The sequence below is a fragment of the Equus przewalskii genome, chromosome 17 (assembly GCF_037783145.1).
Source record: "Equus przewalskii isolate Varuska chromosome 17, EquPr2, whole genome shotgun sequence".
Taxonomy (NCBI): domain Eukaryota; kingdom Metazoa; phylum Chordata; class Mammalia; order Perissodactyla; family Equidae; genus Equus; species Equus przewalskii.
Window position 1 is genome coordinate 77,372,508 of NC_091847.1, and position 18,266 is coordinate 77,390,773.

The following is an 18,266-nucleotide window of genomic DNA, read 5'->3' on the forward strand; positions in this document are numbered from 1 at the left end:
CAGCTGGTCCCACGTCACCCAGCGAGCCGCCCCCAGGGCTCCGGACCGGGGCTCCCCGCGCCGCGCCGCCGGCAGGTAGCCCGGGAACACCTGCGGAAGGCGCCCTTCCCGCCGCCGCCCCCCTCCGCCCCTCCGGCCTCTTCAGAGGCAGGCTGCCGATAGCAGCGACCTCGCCACCCGGTGGCCCGGCGAGGAGACCCCGACCTCTCCGCCCCGGCTCTCCCCGCAGAACAGGAGACAGGCGGCCGCCGTCACGCGTGCACCTTCCAGAAGGCTCCCGTTCCACACCGAGCCACGTCGGCGCGCTCGGGAGCACTGAGGGCGGGCGCGCTCCAGCTCCCACCACGCGGGCGCCCCCAGACCCCGTCGGGACGGGAAGCCCGCATCTCCCGACCGCCCCGAAACCGGCTCCCGCCGCGCCCGCCCCGGGAACGGCCGCTCGGGTTTCCGGCGGGAACGCGCCGACACGGACAAGCGCGGGGCTCCGAGGCCGCCGCAGCCGCCGCGCCCGAGCCCCACAGCGCCGCCGCCTCCCGGAGCCCTGCACGCGCTCGTCCGCCGCCCGTCCCGCTCCCGCGCCGCCCGGGGCGCAGCCGCGCCCTGCCCGCCGCCCCGCCGCATTGTCTCCCGCCGGCCCCCGCCCCGCCCGGCCGCCCGCCGCCGCCCGCGCGGGATGGCGGGGCCGCCGCCGGGAAAATGGAGGCGGGAGCGCGGCGGCGCCTCACCGCCCGCGCCCGCCGCCCCCTCCGGCGGCCCCGCGGGGAAGCTGAGCACTCACCGCGGCGGCGCCTCGTCCTCCGGCGGCCGCGGCCGGCGCACGGCCCGCGCTGGGCAGCCGCCGCCTCCGCCCCGGGCGCGGCGCTCCGCCCCGGGAGACGCCGAGCGCCCGCAGCCCGCGCCGCGCGCTCCGTGACTGCCCGCCCGCCTCGCTGACTGACTGACTGACTCACTCACTGACTGACGGCCCGAACGGCCAGCGGGCGGGGCGCCCGCAGCGCCCAGCGGCGGCGGCTCCGAGCGCGGCCGCGTCCGGCCGAGACGCAGAAGGCGGGGCTGAGGGCCGCGGCCACCCGGCCGCCCGACTCGCGCCGGCCGCTCGCTCCCCCGCCCGCCGCCCGCTCACTTCCGGCGCGGCCGCCGCCCCCCGTCCGCCCGCTCCCCGGTCCCAGCCGCACCCAGCCCGCCGCCCCGCGGCCCTCCTCCCCCGCGCCGGGGAGCGCCTCCCGGAACCAGTGAATCAGGGAATGAATGAGCGCGGAGGAAAATCCCCGCGCGCCCGCCGCCGCTCCCCCGCCGCCGCTCCCCCGGCCTGCAGCGGGCCCGGCCGGGCGGCGGGGCGGCGGAGGGCGGGCAGCGCGCGGGATGCTGCGACGACCCGGCCCCGGGGACCAGTGTGGTGGCAATCTGTGCGGCCTTCCTCTAGGAATTCCCATTTTGGCCAACCACCCTCTGCTCTTTCATGCACTGTATAGAGAAGCTTTAGAAATTGGACATTTCAATTCTAATTCTTAATTCGGAAATTTGCTTATCTTGCGTTAATTTCGTCACCCCCTTACCGAAATTGTTTAGGAGTAAGGTGTTTTGCCTTATCACCAAGTTGTAAATTGCTCAGATTTTACAATCGTGACACACTTTTAGATTTTAACGTATGACTTTACTTTGACCTTTTCGTAAATTGATCAAAGGAAGGGAAAACATTGAATCAAATCATTTTTGTCTGGCTACATGCAAAGCAAGATTGTTGACAGCGTTAGAACCACTGACACATGGGAGTGTGACCCGGAATTCGTGGCCATGAACACTCCATTTTCGTGTCTTCCCATCTGCTTGCTAAGTAAGAGTCTCTGGATCTTGAATTTTCGCAGATAAAGAATTGACTGTACATTTTGGAGATCCTGGCTCCCTTTCTAAGAACCAGAGTGTTCGTTTGTCTGTCCTGGGGCCAAATCCTGGTTTGGTTAATTACGTTCCTTTTTTCAGATATTCTTGAGGACTTTGAAGTGGTTTCAGTCTTTTTTGCACAATCTGTTCCAAACTGGTACACAGTCTGTTGCAAACTGGTGTTTAGACCCATACAGTGCAATTACCAGCTGCATTTCACTCCTGAGACATCTGTACTTGAGAAACAACTGCACTTTTGTGTAAGTTTAGTAGGTGCTTTAATGCTCTGCTGTATCACAATGAATGTTCTCTCTTATAAGTGAAGATGGTGCTGCTGACCAGTTCCTGTTGACTTCCTTTCCTTTCTTGTGGAATTCGTCATTCATTACCTCTAATTGTAATTATTTTAGTTAAGTTATGATCTTCTCTACCAAATGCACTACAACACATTATTCATTCTTTCTGTGTGTGTGTGAGGACAGTTGGCCCTGAGCTAACATCTCTTGCCAGTCCTCCTCTTTTTGCTGGAGGAAGATTGTCGCTGAACTAACATCTGTGCCAATCTTCCTTTGTTTTATGTGGGAGGCTGCCACAGCATGGCTTGAGGAGCGGTGCTAGGTCCATGCCCTGAATCTGAACCTGCAAACCCCAGCCACCTAAGCAGAGTGTGCAAACTTAACCACTCAGCCACAGGGCCAGCCCTAGTTTATCCATTCTTATATCTTCCATTATATCTAGCATAGTACCTTGCACAATAAATGTTTTAAAATCAATAAGTGCTTTAAGCATTTTGATAAGTGATAATTCATACAAATCTCCCTATAGCCTCTTGCCCCATTTCTCCGTGACTAGGTTTGTTGAGATTAGACACACCTGAGTGCCATAACTCCTTATTGTCACCAAATGGTCTTACTAGGCTGTGTGGTCCTGTACAAGGAAGACACTCATTTCATCGAAAGCGCCTTTAAAAAAATAGACCATTGGGGGCTGGCCCAGTGGTGTTGCAGTTAAGTTCATGAGCTCTGCTGCTTTGGGCCGCCCAAGGCTCGTGGGTTCGGATCCCAGGTGCAGACCTACACACCGCTCATCAGGCCATGCTGTGGCAGCATCCCACATAAAGCAGAGGAAGACGGGCACAGATGTCAGCTCAGCAACAGTCTTCCTCACAAAAGAAAGAGAAAGAAAAGAAAAAAAAAATGTACATGGTCTAGTGGATAACGGAGGCGAAGAAGTCACTCTTAGAACACGGAGTCCATTCCCAGGTCAGGAAAGCCTTCCACTGGAGGGATTCTTGCACTGCACGTTCAGCGACAGGGAGGAGCTAACCCTGGAGGAGGGGCGGGTTCTAGACAAAGGCAGGTGTGCAGGCACCAAACAGCACGATGCCTTGGAGACCCTGCAAGCTGTTCCATTTTGTCAGGACAAGCGCAGAGAAGGGTCAAGGAGGTGGGGTGAAAGTAGAAGTGCCTCCTGTGCTAAACTCAGGAGTTTAAACCTATTACTCTGGGGAATGTAATGAATAATCAAATCTTGGGAGTATGTAAAGCCCCAGGACAACTGAGTTTGTGTTCTGGAGACCAGGGAGACTGGCCTGGGGCAGGAGTAAATTAGGAGATGGTTGCAACAACCCTGGTGAGACATGCTGCAGGTCTTCATGAAAGCAGAGGCAGGCATTGGATGGGAGAAATGTTAAGGAGGTGGAATCTGCAGGATTCGGTGTATGCTTGGCTATGAGGGAGGTGGTGAGAGAGAGATGGCTAGGATGACCCTCAGGATTCAGATGTGGGACATGGACTGGGCCATGGTGACCTTCTCTGAGACAGAGACCCCAGAAGGAGAAGCTGGTTTTAGAGGACTGGCTGAATACCTGCATGAGAAAGAGTAATACCGTAAATCTAGGCATCTCAAAGGATCTTAGTCCATCATCCCCAAAGGGTGTTCTTTGGAACTCTAGTTCCGTAGGATTTTAGTCAGTGTGATTCCAAAAACAAAACTTTTAATCAAATTAAGTGAGAAATGCTAGGTTAAACAGTGTTCAATGGGTTTCTAAACTAGAAGGGTTTTCAGCAGTTTTAATATGTTAATATGAGCTGTGAATTTCTAAGAAGTAGATATTATGTACAGCATTTCCCAAATGTATTCGACGGTGAAATGCTTTTTCCAATGGAACGTCTCACAAGAGGTGTGTTCCACAGAACGCACTTTGGGAAATGCTGACCAAAGCCGGATTTTTGGTTTATAGTAGAGAAACTACAGCCCCGGGAGATGAAGTGACTTGCCTGAGGTTAAACACCTCTCACTGGAAGATACTGGACTCGAATCTGTATCTTCTGACTGCACTCACATGCTCTTTCCACTACATGATGCTTTGTGAGCTCAAACTCATCCTGGCACCTTCAGCCAATCATGGGGAGAAAAATATTATAAAATAGTTATGAGATATATCCTTTTAAGTGAGGTTTCAAATCAGTAATTTTTAAGGCTATGCTAATTTTTAATGATTACTATTTTTTATACGGTGAAAAGATTTGTACCTTGGAAAAGTGGGACCAGTTATTATCCTAGGATGATCCTTCTGATAACTGAGCAGGAACCTTGTAAAATTAAATCACCTAACTAAATAGGGCATCCATCCAGTTGCCACAACTTTCAGGAACTTTCAGAAAAACAAACTTTCAGGAATGAATAGAAACATAAAACTCTTCCCCAGAAATTTTAGTGTTGATTTTCCCCCCTTCATATTGAAGAAAGGATAGGTTTTAAAACGTTCTTGAGACTGTGAAAATCCACACCAGGTTTTGACTTCCTCTCTGGCACCATTCCACTGATTCTGGAGACTCTAATAGCTAATGGATGGGAAGGTTTTCATATCCTAAATTCACAGTCCTATTCCCCAGAGGAGAAGTTTTAGGACTTCCTATTCTTAGAAGAACGAGACAAATTGTTTGTTCCCAAGAGACTTCTTAGAACTCTGGGACAGCTTTCATTTTAAGAGTAGCTTCTCTACACATTACCTTTGAAACTAGTTATCATTGTCTTAATTTATGATTCAGTAATTCATAAAGCATTTTTTCATTTCTAAATGCTGTATTCATTTCTAGTAGGCAGACCAAAAACCATTACATGTAGTATAAATATGTCAGTGAATGAATAATTCTTTGCTTAAATAAATCAGTAGTCATAAGTAGTGGAAAGAACACTACTTATTAATCAATTTATCAAAACTGTTTCTTTAATATCTACTATGTCCCCAGCTCTGTCAAATCACTTTAAGCAGTAGTAGAGAAATACAAGAAATAGTCTCTGATTTTTAAAAATGACCCCACCCTTGGGACCTGGTGGCGCAGCAGTTAAGTGCACACATTCCACTTTGGTGGCCTGGGGTTCTCTGGTTCGGATCCAGGGTTTGGACATGGCACTGCTTGGCAAAAGCCATGCTGTAGTAGGCATCCCACATATAAAGTAGAGGAAGATGGGCACGGATGTTAGCTCAGGGCCAGTCTTCCTCAGCAAAAAAAAAAAAAAAGGAGGATTGGCAGCAGTTTTCTCAGGGCTAATCTTCCTCAAAAAAAAAAAAAATGACCCCACCCATTGTTGGCAAGGCTGGAAAGAAATGCACGCTCATATTCTGCAGTGGGAACAAATTGTTACAACCTATTTCTGGAGGGCAGTTTAGTGATAGACATTAAAATATGCATCTCTTTGATGCGCAATTTCTCTTCTATGAATTTATTCCAAAGAGTAAGAATAAATAAAACATTAGCTAGGACATTGTGGGATGATGGCAAATAATTGGAAATCCCCTAAATATCCAGCAATGAGATTAAGAAAACAATGATTTATAAAAGAATAGTTTTTGATATGAAAAGATGTTCAGAATATGCTAATCAAAAAACTACAAACATTATGTATAATATGAACTCATAAAAAAGTATATAGGAAAAATCTAGAAGGAAATTTAACAAGAGCACAAAATGTTTATTGCAGAGTGGTACGCTTACAGTACTTTTATTTCTTTATCTTTTAATGATGAACTTGTATTCTTTAATTGGCAATTAAAATGAATGAACTAAATCAATATTTATGAAGGTAAATCTCTAATGTTAAGGAAAATACACAAAGCATCTATTATTTAATAAAAATAGTTAATTTTAATTTAAAAAGGGATCTCTGCATTCAAGAAACTGTTGATGAGACAAGAACACATGAAATCACCAGAAAGCAACTAGATATGTACTCAGCTCTGATACAGACTGTAAGTACGATAGGCGTTAAGAGAAGAGAGAAATTGACTGGGGATGCAGCAGGTTGAGATGACTTCATGGAAGAAGTGAGACTTAGCTGGCACTTGGTATCTGAATGCCAAGGGCAGAAACAGAGGCTGGGGCAGTAACAAGGTGAGGCCAGGGCCTCATCTCACCCCTCCCAGTCCAGCTCTAACAACTGCAGAATACTTGGTCTCTGCTTGTAAGGGTATTTCTGCTTCTTTCACACAAGTGGGATTTACATGCCCTATGTAATATAAATGTGTAGTAAATAAAGTATCACATAACCTTTGTAATATATGTTTTTCTAAGTTATATTTTTTTGCAAGTAGCCCTTTTGGGGGCATTTTATCTGCAAAATCTGTAGAACTGGACATTTACAGATATTAACTTAGAACAAACACCAACTATTATGCAAGAGCAGTTATCACAGCCTGTACCCTTCGAGTGTTCTGACGTCCACAATCAGACCACAAGTGAGTTCTACCAATCGGAACTCAGCAGTACCCGCCTTACACGTGTTACAGGATGCTATTTTTAAGCCAGGTTTCCAACTCAATAACTCAACTACTACTGGTAGTGTTAGCTACATATACTAATTGAAAGAGTGAATGACTTGTGTTTAGTGCCTAATAATCAACTAAAAAGGTTATGCCCATCTCAAAAATGTCTGCAATGGGAAAGAACAGGGTGGAACATAAACTTCCATCAGGTACTCCTTTAGCATGGATGTTGCTAGGTCTGGAGTTGCCACTGTGAAGAAGGAAAAGCATTCCAGGTGGAGGGATGGTTAGGGCTCTGATGTATGAATTTGGGCAGGAGGGGCACACAATTCAGTCCATAACAGCTCCCCAATAAACACTTGTTGAATTGAAGGGACTGCATCCAAGGGGAGAAACCAAGGCTCAAGAGGTAAATACACACACACATACCTAGTGGCCATAAAGACTGGAGATACACACACACACATACACACATATATTTTATATATATGTAATAAATGGTTTATTGATATTACAATACACGATGTGTTTAATGGCATTGCATGGTATGTTTAATGTGTTGTTCCTCATTATCAATGTATAATTCAATCCACTGTGCGAAATTGCAATGAACATGGTACATTAATGCAATCTTTCCATCAGCTCCTGCACATCCATCTGTGATTCTTAGCTTCAGATGATTTGACTCAGATTTTCAGTGAAAAAATGTGCATCTTTAGTATACCCCAGAAGAGGTAATCAAGGGTGTTCAATCTTTAAAAAAATAAAATATATCTAGGTTTCCAGACTTTATGGTCAAAATGTGTATGCGCAATGTACAGGCAAAATGTATTTGGGGGGAATAATTAGAAGTTTCAATTGGAAGTCCTGTTATTTTACCAAAAACAATTTTAGATTCTCGTCCTATTATAAATTTATCATTTAACACTTTTTTCTTTGATAATTCATCTAAGAGATTGATGAGTGAGTTAAGAAATGACTCTCCCTTTGCTGCCTCATGGTCATATTTGAATGATTCTTCGAACAGCTTGGGAAAAGTCATTTGAAAAATATGTCATGGAAAAACAAACAAAGTAAACAGATGAATAGCTGATCACTAGAACTTTTGTTTAGTTATGTGCTTTGAGGCAAGGCTATGCCAAAGAACGTGTCAGTAAGTCCCATCAGTCATGCTTTTCAAATGTCCCTAATTGTCCCTTCTTCACTCTTCTCTCTGCTACCACCCCTCTCAAGAGCTTCATCATCTCAAACTAGGGCTTTGCAAAAGTCTGTGGGCTTGTCTCCCACTAGCCTCTCTCTGCCTCCTTTGAAACTCCTAACCAATCTCTGGTGCCACCAGCACCACTGTCACTGTATCAGTTTTCTATTAAAAACAAACCACAAAAACAACAACCCAATTAAAAAGTGAGCAAAAGATCTGAACAGAGATTTCTCCAAAGAAGATATTCAGATGGCCAACAGGCACATGAAAAGATGTTCAACATCCTTAGCTATCAGGGAAATGCAAATCAAAACTACAGTAAGATATCACCTCACTCTGGTCAGAATGGCTATACTTAACAAGACAGGAAACAACAAATGTTGGAGAGGATGTGGAAAGAAGGGAACACATTGCTGGTGGGAGTGCAAACTGGTGCAGCCACTATGGAAAGCAGTATGAGTATCCTCAGAAAATTAAGAATAGATCTACCGTATGATCCAGCTATTCTACTGCTGGGTATTTATCCAAAGAACTTGAAAACACAAATGCGTAAAGATACATCCACCCCTATGTTCATCACAGCCTTATTCACAATAGCCAAGACTTGGAGGCAACCTAGGTGTCCATCAAGGGACGAATGGATAAAGAAGATGTGTTATATATACACAATGGAATATTACTCAGCCATAAGAAATGATGAAATCCAGCCATTTGTGACAACATGGATGGTTCTTGAGGGTATTATGCTAAGTGAGATAAGTCAGAGGGAGAAAGTCAAATACCATATGATCTCACTCATAAGTAGAAGATAAAAACAACAACAAACAAACACAGAGAAACAGAGATCGGATTGGTGGTTACCAGAGAGGAAGGGCGGGGAGGACAAAAGCGGTGATTAGCCACATGTGTGTGGTGATGGATTATAGTTAGTCTTTGGGTAATGAACGTGATGTAATCTACACAGAATTCTAAATATATTATGATGTACATCTGAAAGTTGTATAATATTATAATCCAATATTAGTGCAATTAAAAAAACCCCCAAATTACAATGTTTTTATTTTGAAAAAAACGCTCTCCACAAAACATCACGTACAGTATGATTCTGATTTTGTTGAAAACAAAACTCAAACCCACACACTATATATATATATATATGCACATATGTATATCCATTGTATTGGTTTCCTATTGCTGCTGTAACAAATTACCATAAACTCAGTTGCTTAAAACAACACTAAGTTATTATCTTACAGTTCTGGAGGTCAGAAGTCCAAAATCAGTCTCAGCTGGCTAAAATCAAGGTGTCAACAGAGCTGCATTCCTTCTGGAGGCCCTGGGGAGAATCTGTTTCTTAGTCTTTTCTAGCTTCTAGAGGCTGCCTGCATTCCTTGGCTCATGGCCTCGTTCTCCTTCTTCAAAGCTGGCAGTGTAGCAGCTTTCAATCTCTGTCTGATTCTGACCCTTCTGCCTCCCTCTTATAAGCACCTTTGTGATTATATTGGGCCCACCCAGATAATTCAGAATAATCTTTCCTTCTCAAAATTCTTAACTTAATTACATCTACAAAATCCCTTTCGCCATGTAAAGTAACATATTCACAGGTTCCAGGAATTAGGACATGTATATATTTTTGGGGGAGGGGTATTATTCTACCACACCCATCATAGATAACCACAAATATGCATGAAAAACTAAAAGGAAATATGCCAAAATATTAACAGGTTGATTATCTCTGGATTAAGAACTTCAGGTGATTTTAGTTTTTACTTCTTTGTGTTTGATCAATAATAGTCCCAGTTTTTGAAATGGTCTTGCATTACTTTTTTATTCACAGAGAATGATGACAACTAGTAAATGTCACTCTAGAGGATGTTTGCTATTTCCTCCACCCTGTCCTCTTCTTTCTTCTGGAGACGGTATGTTTCTTTTGGAACTGCTACTCTAACCCAGCCTCCAACTCTGCCATGTGGCTCTAAGGGCTGCTGTCAATCATGCTATCTCTTCATCTTGCTTACAGGTGAGAGCATGTGATCCACACTGGGCTAACTGGCAGCATTCCCAACATTTCTTTCTTTCTTTAATTGGAATCAGGAGAAAAAGTCAGTTTTCTCTGATGAGGCACTCAGGAGAAGACAAATTGGAAAATGTCAGTGACTGTGGTTCTCGTGTCATAGAAAACCTGAGAGTAAAGCAGAGATGAAAACAGAGAGGGAGATTCCTAGCAGTGTTCTCATCCTTGATGGGGGTTGCCTGAGGACCAGCTAGTTATAGTCCTCTCCTTCCCCAGGTTTTGTGTATAAACCAATAAATTCCTCTTTCTGCCCAAAATGGCTGTTTCTATCCTTCGCAACAAGGGTCGGGTTAAAACAGTTAGGAATGTTTTTAAGCCTGCAGCGATTCCCCGTTGCCTGCTACTGTCTAAATTAGCTCCTCTGACTGGCGTGGATGTTGTTCTCAACCCTCTCCTCCTCTCCCCCAACTTCTCAACACTGCGTCACTCAAACTGCCCTTCTCCTCTTTCCTTTCTCACTTTCTGGCATTTGCTTTTGTAACTTTGCTCTTGTTCTGCTTGCCTGGACTGTCTTCACCTCCCGCCCCTGCCCTTCCAAATCTTGTCCAACTTTCCCAGCCACCTCTAGGACTCCCTATGAAATACCCCTCAAGGCAGCCAGGGAAGGCTCCCTTCTCTGAATGTCTATAATATGCAAGGTGTGCTCTTTGTATTCAACACCTAAGTCAACTTTTTATGGTTTGGGGTCACTCCAAATAAGTGATAACCCCCACAAGGACAAGAACCGTACCATATTTTACTAATTGTGCTCATAGAGCTAGCTGTTCATGTTCAGCAAAAGCTCAGAAGTGTTAAGGTGTAGTCCTCCTTGGAAGAGAACACAGTGACCGTTGTGAATATTTATGTTAGAAATGGCCTGGTGCATTGGAAGACGGTTTCATGATACTAAGTGGTCCTCCTTATGTTGCATGTTTTCTCATTGTTTCCACAAAGATAATTTAAGAATGGGAAGTAAGACCTCATGGGAAAAGATGAGGAAGCCAGAATCATTTAGCCATGAGAAGAAAAAAAAAAAAATGGAAGTGAACCTAACAAAAATCTTAACATTTGTGAAAATTTGCTATACAGAAGATAGGATTCTATGTTCCTAGGAATTAAAGTTGAGGTGGAGCATAAGCATATAATCACATAATGAAATTTAGGTGTGCCTAGATAGGTTTTTCACCATAAGAGTGTCAAACAATGAAATGAATTCTGATCTTTGTATAATGAATTTCTATGGTAGTTCTGGACAAAAAAAATCTTTTGAAAATGGCTTAAGGGTGATTTTGCCTAAAGGCAAGTTGAATAAAGTGACCACAAAAAATTCTTACTAATTGTAAGGATCTATTTTATAAAATTTAATCTTGTACAGAGAAGGAAAATTTTTTTTAATGACGTTTAAATATTACAGCTGTGTGTGCAGATACTTTCATTGTTTTCTCCATGAAAGAAGAATGTCTTGTTCCAAATACGCATAGGGATAAGTTAAAAACGTTTGCCCAATCTATTCATCTGCTTTCTTCCGAGGGAAAGCATAACTATGTTCAGATGTAACCATACTTCTGCCTTTGAAATTATTTCTACCTTTTTTGCCTCAAGAGGAATTGTAAATTTTATGTCTAAATCATATCTTAAAAACACTCGACAATATTTCCTACCTGGACAATGACACCCTTGTCCCGACAATTGTCACATTTTGTGACATATTGTGCTCCCAATAATTGAGCACAAAACAGAGCCCAATTCTATACAGATATATCCATCAGGACTGGGAGAATGCCGCTGAAATGGCCATCATCGGGCTAAAAAGTGATTCCAGGGGAGGGAGGGATGAGTGGGGGGAGCACTGGGCATTTTTAGGGCAGTGAAACTATTCTGTAGGCTCCTGTAATGGTGGATACAGGTCATTACACATTTGTCAAAACCCACAGGATGTATAACACGGAGTGAACCTTAATGTAAGCTATGGACTTCAGTTAACTATAATGTCTCAATATTGCCTCATCAATTGTAACATATGTACCACACTAATGTAAGATGTTAATAATAGGGGAAACTTGGTAGAGGAACCGTAAAGGGGAATGTATGAGATTTCTGTACTTTCCATTCAAATTTTCTGTAAACCTAAAACTGCTCTATAAAATTGTCTAATTTTTAAAAAGTGATTTCAGGGGCCTGGCCCCGAGACTGAGTGGTTAAAGTTCTTCACACTCCTCTTTGGCTGCCTGGGTTCACAGGTTTGGATCCTGGGTGCAGACCTACTCCACTCGTCGGCAGTGCTCTGGTGGCGTCCCACATACAAAGTAGAGGAAGATTGGCACAGATGTTAGCTCAGGGCTTATCTTCCTCAAGTGAATAAAAGAGGAAGAATGGCAATGGATGTAAGCTCAGGGCAAGTCTTCCAAAAAGAAAAAAAAAGTGATTCCAAATACTTGAATTAGTCCTTAATTAGGGAAAAGAATGTAAGCATAAAACAGCTATATTGCTATCTTTTGTTAAGAATATTACGTATGGCCAATATCTATCTGTAATAAATTGTCTCCCCAGTCTTTTAAACACCCAGGAAAATCCTGTTGCTGTAATAACCAGAGTCTCACTGAAAACAAGTTAAATTTGAAGCCATGGACATTTTTTGTGTCTTTGTTTACTCATTATGAACCAATATTAGGGAGAATACCTTATTGTCCTCCATAAGTAACTGAAAGGACTTGTGACAAATTTCCCTTTTCCTTTTCTACCTCAGCAATAACTCAGTGTCCATTTTGGCCTTAATTTGGGGGGAAAAAAGCCTTGATGCTGGCCCATCATGGTTAGAAAGTAGTTAATATTTTCACTTGCTGTCCTTGTCATTCCACTGTATTTTAGAACTTGAACAGATAACGGGGATACCAGTCCTGTAGAAAGAACAATTCCTTTCAAAGCCCCCTCTCTTCTGGACTTTACAGACGAGTGCAGATGCTGGACACGGAGGATTGCTAAAGGCAAGCAAAAGAGTAGTATGGGAGCGCGTAACAGGGAACGTGCCCAGGGAGGGAATGACTGGGAGGAATGAGATGACTGCGTGCCTGGATGGGGAGGTTTGAGCAGTGAAGTAAGACTGGTGCCCCAAGTGTTTCATACGCACTTCAAGACCACATTCTCAAATGAACACAGCCAGCTCTGACATGTGGCTCACTGCAGTAAACAAAACTGGATTTTTTCCACAGATTGTCAGTTGTTGGTGAAAGGGACCACTGCCCTCTTTCAGTAGGGGAAGGAGACATCTTCCACTCTGTGCTTTTTAGCATCCATATTCAGTTGTTGTGGCTATCAATCTCAATCCTTGAACTCTAAGCTGCAAAAAGTCACATTTCTTTGTTTTCTTGAATTAATTTAATTTTGACTTGAAGTCTTCCCTTTCACAAGGTAGGCCAGAAATTCAACCTCAGTCATTCCTGGGGCCCCCGTCCCCTGTTGTCCCCACCCTCTGCCAAGGAAGCACAGAGGCCTTGCGTAGCCTCATAGCTCTGGGGCGGTCCTTTCCATCATCTGCCCATGCTGGGTTCCATGAGCGGGGCGCCAGCTGCCTTCGTTCTCAGTTCTCAGAGTCCTGCAGATCCAGGACTCTGATGCTGCCCTTTAACCCGTGGCTACAGGAGTCTTTGGAGAGCTAGAAATGTTCGGTCTCTTCTTCAGGCTACTACGAGGGAAGAGAGGGCAGGAGAAAGATAAGGGCACACAGACCTCTCTCATTCTCCTCAAGGCACATCTTTTTTCCCTCAAAGGCAAACCCAGTTCTCTTTTCCCTCCGGGGAATGCAGCATAAGCTTCTGGAGGGCATTAGGCATTTGGAAATAAAACCAAGAAGGGAAGTATGTTGCAGGCAACTTCTGCTTTCCTCCTTGGGACATGTTAATACTCCCCGAGGCAAAGAAGTGTGGGCCTTCAACCTTCCTGAATTTAGGATGCGAAAGAGGAAGCCACAAATACAAGTCTCAAAATCCTCATCTCTGTGCCCCGCAGCCCCCAGGCAGCTTGCCCAGGCTTGCTGAGCCAAGTGAGGATCTTTTGCCTGAAGCCTTAATGCAGAAGGGTCGATCCCTAATAAGCTGCTTGATGTCTACCCTCCTCTACAAATTCAGTCAGAAATTCTCATTCAGAAAGAAAAGTCAAAGTTCAGGGACATGAGGAAAATGGGTGCATGGGATTATTTCCACAGTTCACTTCTATTAGTACAAGATTAATTCCAGTAGGTAAAAGTTAAAGTGTGAGCATCTATACTACGGATCAATTGATAAAGTTAGAAAATGTCAGTAATGACTTTATCCTTTGGGAACCTGATTCTCCCCTAAAGGGTGTTGCTAGGAATGTAATTTGCTAGTTACAATTATATTGTCAGAAGGACCACGAGGTGATTTGTAGCAAATCCCCTCACATATGTTTACGTTTAACTCATTCCTTGATTTTTTTTTCCCTAAAATAATTTGGTAAAGAGCCAGGCAAGTGACTACCAGGAGTTTCTTCAGTGATACATTTGTAACTCTGTAATAACTTTTGCTGTGTGATTACTGTTTCTCTTTTTCCTAGAAGCCCACAAGTTGACAAAGGGAAACACGGGAGTTTCCACTTTATCTGGAGGTTTTGTATTCTCTGTTCCTCTACTCCAGTTTTGGATACGTTTATGCATGTGATAGCAGTGCTAAGCACCAGCTATAATTAGAATATCATGGTAATGTAGGATGAGTTATATATATAAATATATACACACTACAAAGCTGCTTTGCTGTTACCACAACAAATAATGGGAAACCACAAGAGCCTCTCATGTATTTTTCTATTTGAAGGGCCGGCCGTGTAGAATATTTGTCAAAACTCTAAGTGAAAGATTTTTTTTCTTAAATACTTTTGCCATCCTTCCTATTTATATTTTATGCTTTTGTTTGTGTAACAAAAAACTTTCTTTCCTTTTTTAAGTATTATCCAAAGGGACCATGATCCTTAATGAAATATCAGTGTTTGTTTCAACTGCTCCTTAGTTAGAGCATCTTTCCTTGAACTTATTCTAGAGGAGATGTGTACATCTGCCACCCATTATCCATGCCTATTTACCATGGTTTGGAGAATGAGGGACGTTAAAACTGTATGCGTGGAAGGCCAACAAAATAAGTTATTAGCTCTCAGTGTCATGCGAGGGTGTGTGCCCGATTCTGTCCTTAAGGCTCTAAGAAGGGAGAGAAGGATCTTTCTCCTCTAGCACTCTCTAAGCAGCCCAGCAACCGCAGAACAAATCATCTACGTGTAAATTTTTATCACATAGAAATGTGTGCTTCTAGAGTGTCAGATAGAACAAAGAATTATCCCAAATGACTCCTGGATTTTTGGCTTTGCCTGACCTTCCTTCACTCTAATCCATGTCTACCTGGGTCGACCCAGACACTCATTCACTCAGAAAAACTTTAATTGAGGACATACTGTGTGTCCGGCATACTCCTAGAAACAGAAGAGCAGAGGCAGTCTGGGACTGAATCTCGAATTGTCCCTGAGGGTCAGAATGGGAGCTCAGCCCTACTGACTAGCTCGGCTTGAGGGATGTGGGTGGGGGCTCAGAGTTTCAGACCGAGCACCTGGCATAGAGCAGGTGCTTTGAGGATGAGGACGGCTGAAGTGATGGGAAGCTGTTCAGTCAGACAGTCTCCTAAGAGGAACGGCCATGCAGTTGCGTCAAAGCAATGAGTAGACCCTCCAGCGGGTGGTCAACAGTAGGGAGGCACTGCCCTAGGTATAGGTCTGGAGTTTGAGGCAGTTCCCAGGAGGACAAGAGCAGGATGGATCCCAGGCCTAGAATAATGAGTGGGAGCTGTGAAAGATATCATTTCTTGCCACACAAAGGCATCCCCAGCCTCCCCCCTGGCAGTCAGGGGTGGCCATGGGATCCAATTCTAATGAAGACATATTAAGGGATGTCTGTTGGGAATAAGAGGCAGGCTTTTGGGAAATATTTTGCTTTCATGATAATTAGGGATAAGCCTTACTGGCAAGAACCTTTCCTTCTTTTTGTTTTCTCACCTTGAGTACAAGCATATTGCCTGCTTCATGAGTATACAGTGATCAAAGGCAACATGCTAAGGATGCTGGAGCAGGAGGAGAGAAACAGGCTGCATCTTTGGTACCATCCAGCCACTGTTCCAGCCCTAGATGCCCTCCTCCAGACTTCTTATAATTAAAAATTTTTAAAAAGAGAACACTTTGGGTAAGCGACGGTTGGGATTTCTTTTGCTTACAGTCAAACTCATTTTGAACTGAAATAAAAATCAAGGTAGAAACTCCATGGAAAATAAGGGGTGGATGTGGAGATTTAGCTATTGAAGTGGGCGTAAGAGATGGGAGGTAGCTTACGGGGAAGTAGGTCAAAACTCAGTGATTAGAACCAAGGAATGTGTTCAGAGGTAACCAGCAGAAGGCTGATCTTCAGGACTCTTAAATGCCCCATGGCCAGAAACAGGATTGAACTCAGAACCTGGGAGAGGGACAAGGGGTCCAGCTTAGGGCATGGAGAGTGTTGCGGAGCAAGGATGACAGAGACGTATCAGAGTCTAGCCTTTGTCAAATTCCTCTTAGAATTTCATCCCATAGTTTAAAAGCTCCAAAATCGTGTCTCTCATCATATAAACTAAAAAAGTAAACACTATTTTTCTGGAGTTCTTCTTGGGAAATCACAAAGTTTATTCCCCCATTGATAAGTTGATTAAAATGTCTATTAAAGTGATTGATCTAAATTACAAAAATGAGAGTCAAGAGACCTTAGAGGACTAACACCTATGAAAGCTTTTCTTCAGTCTAAGAAAATGTAACAATAATATAAATGTAGTATTATATTAGCAAATAAAATGAGTCACATTTAAAGCTGGTTAAAACCTTTATTATTAAAAAGTATAAATATTACAGAAGGTATAAGATGTAGGAAAATAAGCCTTGTCATCTGAATATATAGTTAAATTCTAACTGGAATTAAAGAAAACATTCTGGGAATCCACAATCTATATCTGGGAGTGTTGGGAAAAAAGAAAGGAAGGGGTAAATTTAGGGTCGAGAGGTGAGGACATAGCTGTGTTGGAGGGTGTAGGGAGAAGATCTGGAAGGCAGAGGGGCCCTGAGGACAGACTGGGCTCCATTCTGGACATTAGTGGTGAAAATGAGATTCCTGCTCCTCCGATCCTTTCTTCTTCTGGGACTAGAACTCTGGGAGCCAGAGTCGAGCATCCTTCCCCATTTGAGCTTTGAGAGCAGAAAGCTACTCAAGGGGGAAGAAAGTCGACATTGCTGCCATCTCCCCATTCTCTGACTGGCAAGAAAGTGGCTAAGAAATTATCCTGGGAACAGTTTTGCAGGCAGGAACAGAGCAGTATTATCTAAGGTGAGGCCAGGCATGGGGGGAGGCAGCAGGTGGCGTAAAGGTACCCGAGGTCAGGCCGGGTATGGGTTGGCCACGGTGGTGGTTTCAGAGTGTAGCTGTAGGTTGGGGCAGATGTCCACTCCCCTGCCTTTGGCTATTCCTTATATCAAAGTTCCAGCCCCACCCGAAGAAGGCTCTCCTCTACTGGGTTACATAGAGCTTCATCCAGAAAGAGCTTGATCCAGTGGACAGAGCCTGGGGTGTGAATCGTCTCTAACAAAGTGGAAGGTCTGACTGGAGCCTCATTCCTCGACAGCATGACCTGTTGGTTGACTCAACACCGACGCAGAGCCATTTTCAAAAGATCTCACTCTTCTGTTTCAGACTTAGCTCCTCAGACCATTTCCCCAGGAGCCTTTCAGCCAATGTCCAGCCAACTGACTAAATGATTGACCTCTCCCTGAAGTCAGATCAGGAACATAAATAAACAGGGAGGCCTTTGCTTCTGGGCCGATTTAGAGCCTCACAGAAGGGACCCCCTTTCTCAGGGAGAATGAGTGAGTTGGTCAAGGAGGCCTGTCCTCCTCATATCAGCAGAATCCTTCTCTGTGGAAAACCATTGTTTCTTCAAGGCCAGGAACAAAGATTTAGGCCAACGAGGACTTGGCCACACTTAACATACAGGAAAATAATTAATTCTTCATTCCTAGTGGGCACAGGTGATTCCAGAGTCTCCTTGACCCCCCAAAGGCCTCTTTACCTGCTTGATTATGCCTGAAGTTCCAACTCTTCTCACAGACAATTAGAGATAAAAGACAAATGCCTAACTGAAGAGATACATTGACTGAAACTCATTCATACCAGAGTAACAGGCCACCTTAATCAATAAGCCTCAGAGACTGATTGGGGGGAAGCTACTGGGTCCTTGAAGTGGGTGATGAGTTGGAGGGAGGCCTGCACGGAACAGGAAGACTCGAGGCGGGCGACG

At 44.3% G+C, this 18,266-nt stretch overlaps 2 protein-coding genes across 6 annotated transcripts in view; one reads left to right on the forward strand and one right to left on the reverse strand.

Moving 5' to 3' along the window:
• The window catches only part of RAPH1 (Ras association (RalGDS/AF-6) and pleckstrin homology domains 1), a 116,121-nt gene extending 115,000 nt beyond the window's left edge, over nt 1–1,121 (reverse strand). For 2 of the 5 annotated variants that reach the window (XM_070580795.1, XM_070580804.1), the window contains exon 1: nt 779–1,121. The gene's annotated coding sequence lies outside the window, so the exon portion shown is untranslated. Of the gene's footprint in view, nt 1–709; nt 718–778 lie in introns of those variants that run through there. The other 3 variants (XM_070580797.1, XM_070580800.1, XM_070580796.1) reach the window with 3 other exon arrangements.
• CD28 (CD28 molecule) overlaps nt 1–18,266 on the forward strand; it is a 159,067-nt gene that overhangs the window by 340 nt on the left and 140,461 nt on the right. The gene's annotated exons all lie outside the window — the stretch shown is intronic.